The sequence below is a fragment of the Leptonychotes weddellii genome, chromosome 4 (assembly GCF_054177405.1).
Source record: "Leptonychotes weddellii isolate Sample4059 chromosome 4, ASM5417740v2, whole genome shotgun sequence".
Lineage (NCBI taxonomy): Eukaryota > Metazoa > Chordata > Mammalia > Carnivora > Phocidae > Leptonychotes > Leptonychotes weddellii.
In genome coordinates, this window is record NC_138372.1 from 6,037,037 (window position 1) to 6,055,231 (window position 18,195).

Sequence of the window (18,195 nt, forward strand, 5' to 3'; positions counted from 1 at the left end):
AGCCCAAGACGGGGGTATCAGTCTTAGGGCTCCCAAAGCTCGAGGACCATTTGGGAGCCACACTGTAAGCCTGGCCCTGCCTCCCGGGACACCTCAGGTGACCGAGTGCAGGTCTCCAGACCACACTTCCTGCCCTCCCGACCTCAGCCTCCGACATCCGCCCCACCCCCACCCCCTGCCTGAAGGTCTTTTCCCAGCTCTGACCAGAATTCTCCTGCTCACACTCATTTCCTCTCGCTGAGGCCCCACAGGACTCGGGGGACAGCTGGCTCCCATCCTCTGTACCGTCACTCTTCCTGTGTCTATCTGGAAGGCAGTATTAAGTAACCCACGCCTCACACCCTTGAGCAACCACCCACAGCCACATTCTGCTGGCCACTGAGTCTTATGCGGCTTCTGCCTGTGTTGGAGAACAGACCCGGGAGTCGACCATTTCTCGCCTTTTCAGACTGGAAAGAAATTGTTGAGCGATTAAAACGAGATTTTGAAGTGCCCAGAAAAACCCCTGAGACAGGTTGAACTGTCTCCCCTCCCCCATTCATATGTTGAAATTCTAACCCCTGGAACCTCAGGATGGGACCTTATTTGGAGACAGAGTCTCTAAAGAGGTGATTAAGTTACAGTGAGGTCATTAGGGTGGTCCTAATCCAATTGCCTTATAAAAAGGGGAAATTTAGACAGAGGTGGATACAGAGGGGAGCCCATGTGGAGACACGGGGAGGATGGACGTCTACAAGGCCAAGAGAGAGGGCTCCAAAGGAACCAACCGTCCTGACACCTTGATCTTGGACTTCTAGCCTCCAGAACTGAGAGAAAACAAATTTTTGTTGTTCAAGTTACCTGGTCTGTGGTTGCCAGGGCAGCCCTAGCAAATTAATATAATCCCCAAATAGATGCGGTTCACCAAACTGAAAAAATCCCTTCCCGAATTCTGATGAACCACAGTTTCTGATTACCACGAGAGGCAGCCCCAAGCATAGGACCTGAGTTCCCTACTTGTGTGTATCCCCCGGGGGGCCCTGGGTTCAGCTGGAGGGAGGATTCTGGTCCCACTCAGCTCTACTCACCCTGACCCTCTGGGTGAGTCAATCACCGTCTTTTGCTGGAGCACCTACTCTGAGCCAGGACCTCCTGGGAAGTGGGCACCAAGGCCTGAACCCATACTGGGTTATGAGTATGATGTGGGACGACAGAGTCCTCGTGACCTGCAGCCTGAAGGCCTAGGGAAGGCTGATCGTCAAAACAGCGACACAATTCATGGGCAAAATGAAAACGTGGAACCCTTGTCCGAAAATTACTACAAATTTCCATTTGGTGACAGTCCAAAGGCAGGCCCAGCTAAACACACAGGTGAAATACCCATGAAGCCCACCTGGCTGTTAGGGGGCAGCAAAGGGAAGCTCGGGGAAGGCCAAGTGTCCAGTGCACAGGGATGTCACCAGAACAATCGACTTATCATGTTGGCACCCCCAAATCCATGGCCAGTGGGCGTGTGTGTGTGTGTGTGTGTGAGAGAGAGAGAGAGAGGGAGAGGGAGAGAGAAGTAGCCCCTCTTTGTCCCAATCCACCCTAAACCCATTCCCAGAGTCAGCGCTGCTCTGCCTGTCTCCCAGAAGTTCTAGAAAGATAAAGAGCTAGATACATAACCAAGTACATTTCTCTACTACAGTCAGATACAAAGATGCCAGAGTCTATCCTACCTATCTGCTCTAAAGACTGCAGAAATAAATCGCCACAAAGACATGGGTTTCCTACAAAGACCGGAAAGGATGCAAAGCCTGCTGTTTGTGTTCTTACTATCCGGGAACTTCTGCAGGGGAACCGTATCCGAGAAGCACCATTTTTCTGGTTTCTATGTCGGCCTTACGAAAAGCAAAGCCAGACACGAAAAGAGGTTACTCGCAAATAATTTCACCTGAACTCAACAGGCCAGTTAGACCACAATCCGAGAGTGTGGTCCCTTTAATTCAAAAGTTCAAGATCCTGAGTCAATTGGTGGTTGGGAGAAGGCAGGCATTCTTCACTTCTGCCTAAAACTGGGAAGAATGTAAAGACTTCGGCTCAGAAGCCATCCCAAATGCTGCCTTGGTCAAAACTCCCGTGAGGGATCTGAGCGTTGGTCGCTCATTGCAGCCGGCATTCCGGGCATTCCATCGGCCCCACTTCAGCCCACGCCCGGCTCCACGGGCCTGGGGAGCAGAGGGGAATGTGTGGCCAAGTGGGCATGGGCGTGGCCAGTCCAACGTGCGTTACAAAGGGGCCCTCTCTGAAGCAAGTCCTCTGAGCGCTGGGGAGAAACAGAACAATTCCCACAGGAATCCAATTTGCTGAAGAGAGCCTGGCTGCCCACTTTGCTCTCCAGCATTAAGAGAAAGAGGGCTGGCGTGGACCAGAGTAGAGGTCTCAAGGCCAAGGTTAGACTCAGAAAACCTCTCTAAGGGGTCTTCTGACTTACATAAAGTGGTCCAAATGGAAACAGGCTCATCTCCCACTCAGTGCTAGGAAGCACCGAGGTCAGCAAGACAGAGGCAAAAAAGATGGGGTCCAGGCAGGTGGGCATGAGCAGGGGAGGGCAGGCAGTGGCTGGAGGAGGGGCAGCGGGGGCATGGGGAGGTTGGGGGGTCACAGCAGGTGTTGTCCTTGGCCTGCATCAAAGGTACCAGAAGCCCCATCCCCTCACGGGCCCTCGAAGCTTGTCTTAGTTCAATGGGGTCAGAGGAGTAAACCACTGCCTTGCTTCACCTCTCGGACTTGCGTGAATTCCCATAAGCACTAGATTGGAGGATGGAAAAAATCAGTGGGACAAAGAACTGGAGTACTCACGGCTCAATCAGAGACCACAAAGGCACCACCTCGAGACAGACAAGGACCAAAGGCTGGTTCCAGTGGGCTCTGTCAAAGCGAGGGGCCTGCTAATGGATGTGCCTTGTGGTCCAAGACCTGCACAAGTAACCAGTGTGCCTTTGCTCTCCAACCTCTGGTGGCTTGGGTCTACTCCCTGTTGCCATGGCAATCCGGCTGGCCACACAGTTCACTGGACCCAAGGCTGGCATCTGCAGGTGGGGCTGGGCAGACCCAGAGAATCAGACTATCTTTTGCTGAGCTCCCATGGAGGAACCTTCCTCACCAGCCACTGGGGCAGAAACACCAGCCACTTCTCACTCCTGTCAACATCCTGGGCCTGGCCTAGGCTGAAAAGGAAAATTCTCCCCAAGGCAGACCCATTTCCTAATGCCCACCCAGGCACGTTCGCCAGAGCTAATGACTGCCTTCACAGTTTGCCTCGTGGGGGAAGAGAAACGGTGAAGTGTGTTTGTGTTCAGGCCACTCTGCAAAGCAGGTCCACAGGGCATGGATGCCACCCGAGACCCATCTCCAAGGACACGGGGCAGTGGTGAAGAGTAGGATTCTCAAGCCAGACTGCTTGGGTTCAGATCCTGTCCCTATTTCTATCAGCCGCATCCTTTGTGACTTTGGCACTTCGTATGTCTGTTTTCTTCTCTGTAAGACAAAAATGACGACAGACCCCGGCTCCTGAGAGACTACATTTCCCATGCTCAGAGCAGGGCTGCACACACACTTAAGTGTTCTGTCAATGCTGGCTTTTATTACTCCTATGTGCAAACTTCTCCCAACCAGACACATCCCATACCCCAGGCCCGGTGCTTTTTTCCTCTCAACATCCGTGAGCAGACCGCGCCAGGGGCCCTAGAGCTTGCTCCCCCTGAAGCCCTTACCAACCTTCCAACATCCTGGCTCTGGCGCTCACGCTGGCCCCGGGCGCCTCTTGCTGTCTCTTCCCTCTGGGGCCCATCAACGTGCAGCACTTCTAGGGCAGTATATTTGCTGATTGCTTCCTTCACTATTACTCACAACAACCAGCTAAGACACTGCCAAAGAAACACTCACAGCTGGCCCTGCTGATGGCTCAGGGGGGAGGCCGGTTCTGCTGCTCCCGCGGACCTGTGGATCGGAAGGGAGTGCAGGGAGGAAGGACGGGGCGCTGGACACAGTGGGGACCGGCGACAGATCCCAACCGGGCTGGCCCGTGACTCACTGACCAGGAGGAAAAAAAAAAAAATACAACAAACCAAGTCAGCACTTCCCTGGAAGAGAAAAAGTTAGGAAGCGACAGTCGTCTTAAACCCGCATGACTATACGGGAGCGAGAGAACAAAGCAACCCCACCTTGCTCCCCCAGCCTGGGCACCCCTGAGAGAGTGCAGCAGTCAGAATCCTAGCGGGGAAGCAGAAGCAGAAGGAGATACAGACGAAGAGGTTTATTTCAAGGAACTGGCTCACATGACTGTGGGGCTGGCTAGGGCCGCCTGGCAGGCTGGTCGCTCTCAGGCAGGAGCGGATACTGCAGTCCACAGGTGGGATCTCTTCCTCCTCAGGAAAACCCCAGCTTTGTTCTTAAGGCCTTTCAACTGCTTGGGTGAGGCCCACCCACGTTATCGAGAATAATCTTTACTTAAAGTCAACCGATTGCAGATGGCACCCACGTCCGCAAAAAACAGCACCTAGCTTGGCATTTGGCTGAATTACTGGGTCCCGCGGCCTGGCCAAGCTGACACCTCAAGATGCCCATCACAGTGGCTGCTAGAATATCTAGTCACTAACTGCTTTGGATGCGGACCACCGACGGACAGTTACCTCTTCATGGGGGTGGGGACACACACAGGTGTTCCCGGGAGGGTCGCTGTGTCCCCTACCCCAGCACAGGAGGTCCCAGAAATGGGTTCCAGGCAAGCTGTTGCGGATGAAAGCAGCTCACGGGTGGGCATGGTGTCTGCCCACCTCCTCTCCTAGAGGAGACAGCCCCTCTTTGGCCTTCCCCACACTCAGCAGGACGCAGAGCATACAGCGCCTCCGTCCTTGACCGCTAAATGTCCAGCGGGAGCTGGTGGGAGTCTGCTCTCACCTTAGTCTTCTGCCCCCAAAACAGATGAACCCGTAACGCCCTGCCTAAAAAGCAAACCAGACTAGACTTTAATTATGGCTTTTTAGTGTGGAAAAGATGCCTCTGATAGGTCCAGTTTTATCCCAAAGGTAAGTGCCAGCAGAGCATGTTTGTCACGTTAGGGCACTGTGCCCAAGAATCACCTGGAGGCTCTGGTGAGGTGGGACTTCTGGCTCCACACTGGAGCTTCTGACCCAGCGAGTCTGGAATCGGGCCAACGGCACTTTCTACGGTGACCGTCCTCAAGTAAGCACGGGGACAAGCAGGCGCCTGAATAACTCCCAGGCTGGCTGGACAAGGTGGAGGACCCCCAAATACTGAAAACAGAAGCAGGCTCCCCACGGTGAAGACAGCTATGCGGGAATTAAGCAACAGCAGTTAAGCTTGGTGTCTGTGAGCACAGTGAGCATTTGGGACGGGCTGGCCCTTCCAAAGATGGGGTGTGAGAGGCGGGAATGGGCTCATGAGCACTCACTGGCTCAGGCTGGTACTTGGCACTGCTGTCAAGGTCCGATCAGCATGGTGGCTGTGCGTCTCTCAGGGATGGGGCACGTGCTGAACCTCAGCAGAGGTCAAAAGCACTAACAGAGGGAGGGAGACAAGGAACTGCTGATTCTTGGATCCAGCCTACCCTCTGGCTCAGAAAATGAACCAAAGGAAAAGATGGCTCAGAAAAGCAAGACCAGATGTATCTGCTACCGCTAAGCAGGCCCTGCTCCCGATTTCCATGCAGAACTCCATCTTCCGAATCTAGGCAGTGACCTGGGTGAAGGTATCTGCCTATGGAGGCTGCTCCCCGGGCACTGGGGCTGGCCTGGCAGTTATGATAGCCAGGAGGGGGTCCTTCTTCCTCCTCCTGAGTCCAGGGTCCTCAGACAGAGAGGACAATCTTCTCAGAGAGTCAGACAGGAGAGGTCTGGACTTCGGGGACAATCTTCCTAGTCAGAGAGGGGAGGCCCGGATTTCAGGGACAATCTTCCCAGTCAGAGAGGGGAGGTCTGGACTTCAGGAACAATCTTCTCAGTCAGAGAGTCAGGGGAGGTCTGGACTTCGGGGACAATCTTCCCAGTCAGAGAGGGGGGGTCTGGACTTCAGGAACAATCTTCTCAGTCAGAGAGTCAGGGGAGGTCTGGACTTCGGGGACAATCTTCTCAGTCAGAGAGTCAGGGGAGGTCTGGACTTCGGGGACAATCTTCCCAGTCAGAGAGGGGAGGCTTGGACTTCGGGGACAATCTTCCCAGTCAGAGAGGGGAACCCTGGATTTCAGGGACAATCTTCCCAGTCAGAGAGGGGAGGTCTGGACTTCAAGGAACAATCTTCTCAGTCAGAGAGTCAGACAGGGGAGGTTTGGACTTTGGGGACAATCTTCCCAGTCAGAGAGGGGAGGCCTGGATTTCGGGGACAATCTTCCCACTCAGAGAGGGGAGGCTTGGACTTTGGGGATAATCTTCCCAGTCAGAGAGGGGAGGCCTGGACTTCAGGGACAATCTTCCAGTCAGAGAGGGGAGGCCTGGACTTCGGGGACAATCTTCCCAGTCAGAGAGGGGAGGCTTGGGCTTCAGGGACAATTCTTCCAGTCAGAAAGGCGAGGCCAGAACTTTAGGCAAGGGTGAATAATCAGTCAGTGGATGAAATCTGACTGTGTTCCACAAAGTATAAAGCACACAAGTCAGCAATCTTTAGCCAAGTCAGACTTTCCTGCAAAGTTGCAACCCAAGGTCAGAGTGAATGTACTTAGATTTGAATGTCCAATCTCTTCTACTGAAAGGCCTTTGGTGAGCTTCTGCTGCATTAACACAAGATGTTTAAAAGGCCTGGGGCTCGGTTCAGAGCCCTGATTTTGCCTTCAATTCATTTCTCCTACCAGGGGCCCTCTTGAGCCCCAGGCCCAACACCTCTCACTGCAGAGCCAGGGCCGCTGGTCCAGCGAGACAGGAGGAATACAAGAAAACCGGAAGTCATCTCTACCAAGGGAGTTTTAAGTTCCCAGAACTTAAATTTTAGGCACTAAAGAAAAAGTGGATTCTGGCAATATAGCTCTTGAATGTTCCAATTCCTGGAAAAAGAGGCGCCCTCTTCATCCAGGAGATGTGGAAATTCATTCAGGAAACCTTCCCAATCCGACAGCACGTGTCTCAGCAAGTACGAACGTAACTTCTGCATCCATCATCTACTGACTGTGCACCTATGATCTGCTGACCCCACTCTGGTGTGGGGACGGGGGGAGGGCCAGGAGGCAGGAGGACATCCTGGGCCTTGGGGGACGCACGAAGAAAGAGATGGGCAAGAAATCACAGCTGTGCAAAATTATAACCGTGAGCAGTTCTGAACCATGAGAACAAGCACTTCTAAAATGCCCAATCTGGGGGCAGAAGCGTGGTGCTGAGAACAAGTCCCAGTTTTGCACCACATGCTCCCTCCCCTGCCAGGCTTGGATAGGAATCCGACGATTTTTACCACCAGCCTTAGTTAAGTGTCCTCTTGCATTTCACAATGATGTTGAAAGCTGGGAGGAATTTTTCTGCTCTTGCGCTGATCTCCTCCAGAAAACCTGACCCAGCGGCAGGAAGGTGATGGTGGCTCAGAGGAGTTTCAGAGACCTGTCCAGATCTGTGAGTGACTTCCATCCAGGTTAGAGCCTGGGCAGAGAGAAACCTGCCTTAAGAGTGGGGGATCTCACACTAAAAAAGAGAATGACAGGCCAATATCCCTGATGAACATGGATGCAAAAATTCTCAATAATCGAGAATTCAATAGTACATTAAAAGAAATATTCACCACGATCAAGTGGGATTTCTTCCTGGGCTACAGCGGTGGTTCATTATTCACAAACCAATCAATGTGATACATCACATTAATAAAAGAAAGGATAAGAACCATATGATCCACAATAGATGCAGAAAAAACATTTGACAAAATATGGCATCCTTTCTTGATAAAAACCCTCAACAAAGTGGGGATAGAGGGAACATACCTCAACATCATATACGAAAGACCCACAGCCAATATCCTCCTCGATGGGGAAAAACTGAGAGCCTTTCCCCTACAGTCAGGAATGAGACGGGAACGTCCACTCTCACCATTACTATTTAACATAGTACTGGAAGTCTTAGCCTCAGCAATCAGACAACAAAAAGAAATATAAGTTATTCAAATCAGGAAGGAAGAAGTTAAACTTTCACTATTTGCAAATGACATGATACTGTAAACCCGAAAGACTCCACCAAAAAACTGCTAGAACTAATACGTGAATTCAGCAAAGCTGCAGGATATAAAATCAATGTGCAGAAATCTGTTGCATTTCTATACACCAATTATGAAGCAGCAGAAAAAGAAATCAAGGAATTGATCCCATTTGTAACTGCACCAAAAACAATAAGATAACTAAACCTAACTAAAGAGGAAAAAGGTCTGTACTTTGAAAACTACAGAACACTCATAAAAGAAATCGAATACGACACAAAGAAATGGAAAAGCGTTCCATGCTCATGGATCGGAAGAACAAACATCGTTAAAATGGCTATACTACCCAAAGCTACCTACGCAGTTAATGTAATCCCTATCAAAATAATACCAGCATTTTTCATGGAGCTAAAACAAATAATCCTAAAATTTGTACGAAACCACAAAAGACCCCGAATAGCCAAAGCAACCCTCAAAAAGAAAACCAAAGCTGGTGGCATTACGATTCTGGACTTCAGACTCTATTACAAAGCTGTCATCATCAAGACAGTATGGTTCTGGCACAGAAACAGACACATAGATCAGTGGAACAGAATAGAGAGCCCAGAACTGGACCCACAACTTTATGGTCAACTAATCTTTGAAAAGGCAGGAAAGAATATCCAATGGGAAAAGACAGTCTTCAACAAATGTTGGGAAAACTGGACAGCAGCACGCAGAAGAATGAAACTGGACCACTTTCTTACACCATACACAAAAATAAATTCAAAATGGATGAAAGACCTAAATGTGAGACAGGAAACCATCAAAATCCTAGAGGAAAACAGAGGCAGAAACTTCTTTGACCTCAGCTGTAGCAACTTCTTATTAGACATGTCGCCGGAGGCAAGGGAAACAAAAGCAAAAAGGAACTATTGGGACCTCATCAAGATAAAAAGCTTCTGCACAGTGAAGGAAACAATCAACAAAACTAAAAGGCAGCCCACAGAATGGGAGAAGATACTTGCAAATGACGTATCTGATAAAGGGTTGGTATCCAAAATCTATAAAGAACTTCTCAAACTCAACACCCAAAACCCAAATAATCCAGTTAAGAAATAGACAGAAGACATGAATAGACACTTTCCCGAGGAAGACACCCAGATGGCTAACAAACACATGAAAAGATGCTCAACATCACTCGGCATCAGGGAAATACAGATCAAAACCATGATGAGATACCACCTCACATCTGTCAGAATGGCTAGAATTAACAACACGTGAAACAACAGATGTTGGCGGGGATGCGGAAAAAGGGGAGCGCTCCTACACTGTTGGTGGAAATGCAGACTGGTGCAGCCACTCTGGACAACAGTACGGAGGTTCCTCAAAAAGTTTTTTTTTTTTTTTAAGATTTTATTTATTTATTTGACAGACACAGCGAGAGAGGGAACACAAGCAGGGGGAGTGGGAGAGGGAGAAGCAGGCTTCCTGCGGAGCAGGGAGCCCGATGTGGGGCTCGATCCCAGGACCCTGGGATCATGACCTGAGCCGAAGGCAGACGCTTAACAACTGAGCCACCCAGGCGCCCCGGTTCCTCAAAAAGTTAAAAACAGAGCTACCCTATGACCCAGTGATTGCACTACTGGGTATTTACCCAAAGGATAAAAAAAAATACAGATTCAAAGGGACTCATGGGCCCCAATGTTTATAACAGCAGTATCAACAATAGCTAAACTATGGAGAGAGCCCAAATGTCCATCGACTGATGAAAGAATAAAGAAGATGTGGTACATATATACAATGGAGTATTACTCAGCCGTCAACAAGAATGAAATCTTGCCATTTGCAACAACGTGGATGGAGCTAGAGTGTATTATGCTAAGCGAAATAAGTCAGAGAAAGACAAATACCGTATGACTTCACTCGTATGTGGAATTTAAGAAACAAAACAGATGAACATATGTAAGGAGGAGGAGGAGAGAGGGAAACGACAGAGAACAGACTGAGGGGTGCTGGAGGGAGGTGGGGGAGGGAATAGATGGGTGGTGGGCATTAAGGAGGGCACTTGTTGGGATGAGCACTGGGTATGGTGTGTAAGTGATGAATCTCTGAATTCTACTCCAGAAACCAATATTGCCCTGTATGCTAAGTAAAATTTAAAGATATAAAAATAAATAAAGAAGCCTAAATACAAGGTAAAAAAAAAAAAAAAAAAGAGTGGCGGATCTCAGGGACAGGGCCATGAAAGACTTACTTGGATGTTTTCAGCCTCAAAAACTAATCGTCAGTCCAGGTCGAGGGGACCAGCTTTTCCAGAGGGTCAGCCAGCACCCCCATTGCTCCCAAATTTCACAAGCCACCTGTGCCTGCCCTTGGAGAAAAGAGAAAAGGTCACACATCCCTGGTGGATGATACTGGTGCGTGCCTGTCCCTCCCTGACCCTGGGTGAATGGCGAGCATGTCTGCTGGCCCTCGGGGGCTGCCTGCCAGAAGCCTGTTGCCTCTGCTCTCTGCAGAGCCGGGGACTTACTCATCTAATGCCTCTGAGTATGGAGAATCCTTAAGTGTTTCCCAGTCTAGTCCTTACCAGATGGATGGCTTAAACAGCCAACTCTGGGAGGCAGCAGGTTCATCGGGAGGGAGAACAGCTCACATGCTTGAGGACCACCCACCCGGATGCTCACTGGGGAGAGGGGTTGTCTGGCAGGTGAAAGGTGAACAGCAGATGCCATGATTGTCTAGAACTGCCCTTGCCTTAAAAGAACGGAGTATAAAACACATGTATTTTAGGAGTGAGCGTAATTGTCAGTTATTGACCGCCCCAGTCAGTTAGAAATCTGAATAAATGTCAAGTTTCTGACGTAGCAGATCCTGGTTGCCTGCCCCAAATCCATGCCCCTCTGCTCCCGCTCAGAGGCCCTGACTTGGTTCAGGTAAACCTAGCCTCCCCTCCTCAAGTCACATGCCTCACGAACGCCATGCCGACAGGCCCTTCCCTTGCCACTGACTGGTTGGGGCCGGGGCCTGAGGCATCACTGTGGCCAATGAGATGTGTGAGAAAGTCAGCCGAGGCTTTGGAAAGGGTTCTCTCACTCATAACAAGACAGGCCCAGGAAGGGCTGGCCAGGAGCGGAGCTGGTAGAAGACAACGTCAGTATACGACGGCCGAGCAGAAATATGGAGAGAACCCAACTCCTTGACATCCCTAAGCCACTGGATACAACCCACCCTGAAACTGCCGACCTCCAGACTTTGGTTTTATAAAATGTTTACTGTTCCGATTACTTAAGTCATTTTGAGTAGGACTTGGCTCTTACTCGCAGAGGAAGGAATCCTAACTGATACATAGTCTAAGCAATTTGGGCATCACAAATTACCTTGGAATTTGAAAAAAAAAAAAAAAGGAAACCATTTAACAAAAACATCTCTGTTCAACAGCAGCAGAAACAGCATCCCCATCCTCTCCCTGCAAAAGTAGACCAAGCCAGGAGAGTTTAGGCAGGTGGCCCCTGCACTGTGCCCCTCCCGGTGACCTTGTGCGGGGTGGTGTTCCATGATGGCAGCAGACAGGAGAGCGCACGGACTGCTCAGACTTTCAACCAAGTCCTCGGTTTGGGTGGGGAGGGGGGTCCCGGGTTTGTTCTTCAGACCTGTGTGCCCTTCCTGGCCTCGGGCCAGAAATCCCCCCAAACGCTAAGGGCTAACTACAGTGGGGGTGAAAATGCTAGAGACAGGCTTTCACAAGGAGAGATTTCAGAACTTCACAATTTCAAAATAAAATCCAGCCCAGGGGGTTGTAACATAAATTTGAGTTTTGGAAGAAGCCCAGACTACCCACCCCCCACCACACACGCAATGTTTCTCTGAGCAGGGACTGAGGGAGCTGCCCCATTTTAACACGGAGCCCTGCTGCTGGACAGAGGCAGCCCCCAGCCCAACCCCACACCTTATGGAAAAGGAAAACAGCCCCCCAACCACCATAAAGCCTTCCATAGGCTTTCCATCTGTAGTTACTAAAAAACCCTTGTCTGGGGCGCCTGGGTGGCTCAGTTGGTTAAGCGACTGCCTTCGGCTCAGGTCATGATCCTGGAGTCCCGGGATCGAGTCCCGCATCGGGCTCCCTGCTCGGTGGGGAGTCTGCTTCTCCCTCTGACCCTCCTCCCTCTCATGCTCTCTGTCTCTCATTCTCTCTGTCTCAAATAAATAAATAAAATCTTTAAAAAAAATAAAAATAAAAAACCCTTGTCCCCAGCCCTCCAATAAGGATCACTGAGCACCTGGGATACTGTTTCTGGACCTTGCCTTCCCTGCCACCGTTAAGCAACCAGGTTCCGTAAGACATTGACTTTTTGGAACAAGGGATCAAACAATTAGGAATGTTTTTCTAATGCCAAGGCCAAATTTCCCACAAACACAGTAAATCCTCTAGAAACAAACTCAGGATTTTCTTCACTCATCCCAAAGGTCTTTTTCCCAAGGTGTAAGTGTTCCCTGAAGTTGAGAGTGAACTAAACCAGCAGCAGGGGGGGAAAAAAAAAAAGGTGGGTTACCTGCTTTGTGGGCTGAGGGAGGATCGGGGACTGGGGACCGCAGACCGACCTCAAGGCTGGCTCCACCTGTCCGACCTGTCGGGCTTGCCGCCTCCGGGTCTGGCACCAGGCTCCGCTGCTAGGAGCTGGGCCCACTGCCAGCACCTGGGCCCCTCTGTAGGTGTGCGTTCACCTGCGGAGAGGTGCTCCCCAGGCTGTTCCCACCCTGTGACCCCCCACCGCCAGCCCATCCGCACCAGCACATCCTTCCTGAGTCCTTTGTATCCAAGCCTAAAGCTGGTGGTGAGAAAGAACAAAAAGGAAGAGGAAGGAGAGAAGAGGAGACAGGAAAAACCCGGTTCCCACACCCACCCACAGTTCCTGGGTGAGACGGTCAGGGCGGTGGAGCTGGGTGGGACCAGGAGCCTGAGCAAGGCCGTCATGGTCATCATCATCCGGAGCAAATTCCAGGGCTGCTCTTTCCCTCTGGGTGGCTATTTTGGGAAAGCAGCTTTACTCCAGCAGACTGGCTACCGCCGACACTGGAATCCGGAAGCCCCCAAGTTCTGCCAGGCCCCAGCGCAGGTAAAGGCAGGGGGAACGGCCCCAGAGAGCAAAGGGCAAGTTCCAGGCGCCCTCAAAACTCTGCTCTGAGCACACACGGGCCCACCTATCCCGCTTGTCCCCAGGCCTTCACGAAGGATCACTGAGCACCTGGGATACTGTCTGGCTTGCAAGAGGGGGTCCTGGTCTGCTGTCTGAACCGAGGCGCTGATGGGCACAGCTGGTGGGGCTGCTGGTACCGGGCCCACCAATCTCACGGCCTTTTTCTTGCCATCCGGGACTCAGAGTCCTTGGTGGCCAGATCTAGCTTCTCTGCCCTTGCATTCCCTGATGCTCGCCAAGTGCAAGTCCCTAGTGAGCGTGTGAGCTCACGGCATAGGTGTGTGGGAAGGAGGCGGGCGGGGGGTGCGGGGGCATTCCAACCACTGCTCAAGTTCAACTGCGTGCTTTGGAGGCGGCCAAGTAAGCCGAGCCTCTGCGAGCCACCGCAGCAGAGAAGAGCGGCACCCAAGAGCCGTGAGCATAACCGAGATCTTCCGATAACCGGGGTTTTCCAGTGCAAGGGCAGATGCTAAGTATAAAGTCCCTACCGGGAAGCCAGAAGTCATTTCCCTGAGCAGACAGTGAGGCAGGGAGAGCTGCCCGAGGGAGAAGCTTGGTGGAACTCAGGCAGAACCCGACCTCCTTCCTCGGGGTCACCCCGCTCCTCAAAGGAGGAAAGGAGAAGGCTCCCTGGGCCAGGCGGGGCCTCAGGGCACCACTGTGTTTTGTGAAGCCCCACCTCAAAGTCAACAGCGAGTTCTGGCCCCCAGAGGAGGTAGCAAACCGGCCAGCCCTGCTCAAGGGGCCTGATGCCCAGCAGTGGGCCATGACCCGGCTGGGTCTATCCTGGGGCCTAACTCTTCCTCTTCCTCCTCCTCACTCTCAAACAGCCAGTCCTGGGTCACAGGCTTTCAGAAAATCCCCCAAGCCCCAGCCAACTTCAGGCCGCCCTGGCCCTTAGATCATCTGCTAGTCACTGGGCTAAGACCCAAACTGATGGGCGAGAAATGCTGAGCGATTTCAGAAAACCAAACTGCAAAGGTGCTCACGATAAAATCTTCGGCGGGAGCACCCCAAGCTCTGAAAGACTCTAGGGAAGCACTTACCAAACAGGCCTAAAAAAGAAGCTGAGGCTGCTTCCCCCAATGTAGTAGACAAGAATCTTTCAAATTTACATATAAAGTCCCATGATAAGTCATTTGGGATCCCCCAAAGTAGGAAGGCGGCTTGTGGTTACAGCAGGGTGAGTCAAGGAAACAAACAAATGAGCCGGATGAGGTCAGCCTTTTGGAAAAGGAACAAAGAAAAACTGCTCCCAGGCAAGAGGCAGCTCATGATGCCCAAGCGGTGGTCACAGAACGCCCATTTCTGAATCCTGGAGTTCAGTGAGTCTCAATGGGGGGGGGGGGGTGTGACCTGTCCCCCAGGGGACATCTGGCAATGTCTGGAGACGCTTTGGGTTGTCACAACTGGAGACGGGAGGGTGCCCCTGGCACCTAGTGGGTGCAGGCCAGGGACGCGACTAAATACCACACGGCACACAGGACACCCCCAAACACAGAGAATCACCCTGCCCCAAGTGTCAGCATTGAGAAAGAGCCTCACACAACGCAAAATAGTTTTCTCTCTTCTTTAAAAGTCCTGGGCAAATGGTCACCTTTAGTCACTGGACATGTCCCTCAGCCCCGAGGGCCACTGGTGGGGACCCCTCCTGTCTGTGACGAGGCTGGGTGCTCACGGGCTCTGCGTCTTTGGAGGGGCCTCTGGGAACAGACCGCAGCTTGGGCGAGCTGCCCAGCCGCTGGCCGAGGGCTCCGAGGGCTCCGAGGGCTCCGGCCCTCAGAGCTTGCCCCCCGGCGGCTCAGCCCTGAAGGGCTCACACTGAAGCTATGGAGAAAGAAGGATGACACCTACACCGTCACAGCCAACGGCCTCACCCTGGCAGGTGCTTCACGGGTGCCGGCGACCTTTCACACACTTTGTCCTGCCTGAATAAATAAGAGCCTCACGCATGAAGCATTCTGCGCTCCTGACCTGCCAGCCCAGGGGAACAGCAGAGGCCCCACGTCCAAGTGCACAGGGGTGCGCCAGGGAGAGCCGGGCGCGTCCACCTTTGCATCACATGAAGGCAGGGCATGGAAGCTGGGAAAGGATCGAGGGTCCACCCCGGCTCCCCGGGATAAGCTCCTGACTGGTGCGCCCCCGGGGTCCGGAGCTGAGCTGATGGCAGACACATCTGGGGGGTACCCCCGCACCTAGCTGTACACCTCTGGATGTGAGTCCCGCAGAGAGAGCGGCTGCGGAAATATAAGGAGCACATCACGCTCCTGGAGTTTTTTCTGGTCTGCCACAGGCTCAGCAAACGGTCAACAGAAACCAACGCAGGAGCTGGGCGGACGGGAAGAACACAGGCCCAGAGCTGCCAGCGGCCGCCTTTGGGGAGTTGGGAGCTGGGGGGAGATGCAGGCCGGACATGCGCCTAACCCACAAACCTCATCTACCTCTGACCGGTTGACTTTTTGTGAGTTACTACTAATTTTATCATTTTAAAAGAGCATTTAAAGGAAAAGAATGAGGGCAGAATATCTTGTACAGACACCCACTTTCCTGGGATTACGCCTCACCTGCTCAGGGAACTCTCCACTGCAGGTTTGCATGGGCAGCTGTCCCCGGTCACCAGACCCCAGAAAAAAGGCCCGTGCAAGACCACAAAGGCCAAAGAGAAAGGGTAGAGGCGGCAAGACGGCGCCTGGTGCCAAACAAGGAAATGAGAAAACCGGCCCACGTGCCAGGCCAGGAGCCTGGGCGGGAGGGAGGCTGCAGGCCCGACACCCCCATGTCTCCTGCCAACACCCCCTGAGCAGATGGCCGTCCCCACCGATCGTCCCCTCAGACCCAGATAAGGTTCTGGATCCATCGCTCACCACTGAGGTTCGCACTGAGGAAAGTCATGCACGGCTAAAATCCAGAAGCTTGCCAACCTCTCGTTACCCAGCCTGCTCTCAGTTTGAACGAGGCATTGCACCCCCACTTCCCGACCCCTCGGGACCTGAGATCTGGTTTTCCACTTAAAATTCTGCCTCAGGGGCGCATGGGTGGCTCGACTAAGTGTCTGCCTTCGGCTCAGGTCATGATCCCAGCCTGGGATCGAGCCCCACGTTGGGCTCCCTGCTCAGCGGGGAGTCTGCTGCTCCCTCCCCCTGTTCCTGTGCTCTCTCTCTCTCTCCTTCTCAAATAAATAAATAAATAAATAAATAAAATCTTTAAAAAAATAAAATAAAACCCTGCCTCAGCCTCAGGCCTGAGCTCGGCACTGTCCCCACCGCTTCGACCTCTTACTTCTTTCCATCATGCATTCCGGGCTCCCCTCCACTGGCTTTGTTACCCACAGCCTGGCGAACAACTCTCACATCAGGGTCACCTTTCCAAGCCCCCTATCCTACAAGAGGGACACAGACACCTAGAGACAAGGCCAGAGCTGGGGGGACAGGGCTGACCCAATGGGACAACTCACAAACTCTAACATTCTTTTTTTTTTTTTTTTAAAGATTTTATTTATTTATTTGAGACAGAGAGAATGAGAGACAGAGAGCATGAGAGGGAGGAGGGTCAGAGGGAGAAGCAGACTCCCTGCCGAGCAGGAAGCCCGATGCGGGACTCGATCCCGGGACTCCAGGATCATGACCTGAGCCGAAGGCAGTCGCCCAACCAACTGAGCCACCCAGGCGCCCAAACTCTAACATTCTTATGAGCATCTACTTTCCCCTAACATCAAAGGCAAAACCAGAGGCGCAACGTTTGGAGGTAAAACATCACATCTTAATACCGTATACACCTCATTAACTGTTGTAAAGAAAAATAAGTAGGTTGAGAAAATAATACTCAGAATAATAATCTAAAGTTTGGGGGCGCCTGGGTGGCTCAGTCGTTAGGCGTCTGCCTTCGGCTCAGGTCATGATCCCGGGGTCCTGGGATCGAGCCCCGCATCGGGCTCCCTGCTCCGCGGGAAGCCTGCTTCTCCCTCTCCCCCTCCCCCTGCTTGTGTTCCCTCTCTCGCTGTGTCTCTCTGTCAAATAAATAAATAAAATCTTTAAAAAAAAAAAAAATCTAAAGTTTGTGTCTATGTGCATCTTTAGCTTGCACATAGGCAAGCTAATATCCGCTACAAAGGCAAACAAAAGCAACGTTCCCAGTGGGCTGGACAGAGAAGTCACTTCACTCACACAGGTGCAGTGAAGGGGGGCATGCAAGAGGGGAACCGCTCCCCGTAGCCCCAGTCCGGGGTCCTGGAAAGGGCTGCCAGCTCTGGGGGTTAATAACCGGTGATCTGGGATGCGGGACCGAAGAGAACAGAAGACATACAGAAGCCAAGTCAGTGAATTAATGCGGGAACCTACTGCTGTCCCTCAAAGGAAGGGCTCAAGCATCAAGTTTGTTTATAAGAGCATCAGGACCCAGTGTCCGAATGTGGGTGGACAGCTCAAGGCTGGCCCGAGAGACGTTATAAGGGAGGGATGTGTGTGGACCCCCAAGTGTTGTCCCTCCTGCTCCTGTTCCCACCTATCGATGGCTCACTTTCCACCTACACCCTAACGTCCTGGACGTCCTCAGACCTTGCCAGACCACTGGTTCACTGAGCTAAACCTGCCCTCAGAAGAATAACAGACCCCGTGATTTGCAAACTCATCATCGGCTGAGTTGGGAGCCTCTTCCTGGTCAGGGGATTTCTGCATTTGAGGGCAGAGTGAATCTGCTATCTGGCTTCAGCCAAAAGAACAAAGCTCTCATTTTTACATGGCAGCCACAAACCAGCTCACCGAAGGAGCCTGCGTGGGGGCGGCAGCGGCAGGGGAGAGCTCTCCGAGATCGCAGGCCGGGGTCTTCTGCACCCCGATGCCGGCTTTCCCACCGCTGTGCCTGCCCCGAGATTCCT

General features: G+C 52.1%; 2 long non-coding RNA genes across 2 annotated transcripts; both read right to left on the reverse strand.

Annotated features, from left to right (window-relative positions):
- Window positions 1-1,928: 1,928 nt before the first annotated feature.
- Window positions 1,929-4,411, reverse strand: LOC115941404 (uncharacterized). Its single transcript, XR_004076156.2, has 2 exons — window positions 3,742-4,411; window positions 1,929-3,501 (listed from the first exon to the last, which is right to left on the reverse strand). It is a non-coding gene; the product is annotated as an uncharacterized LOC115941404 (long non-coding RNA).
- A 579-nt stretch (window positions 4,412-4,990) lies between these two features.
- LOC145721180 (uncharacterized) lies at window positions 4,991-9,671 on the reverse strand. The gene is made up of 2 exons (XR_014144678.1): window positions 5,438-9,671; window positions 4,991-5,315 (listed from the first exon to the last, which is right to left on the reverse strand). It is a non-coding gene; the product is annotated as an uncharacterized LOC145721180 (long non-coding RNA).
- Between the last annotated feature and the right edge of the window lie 8,524 nt (window positions 9,672-18,195).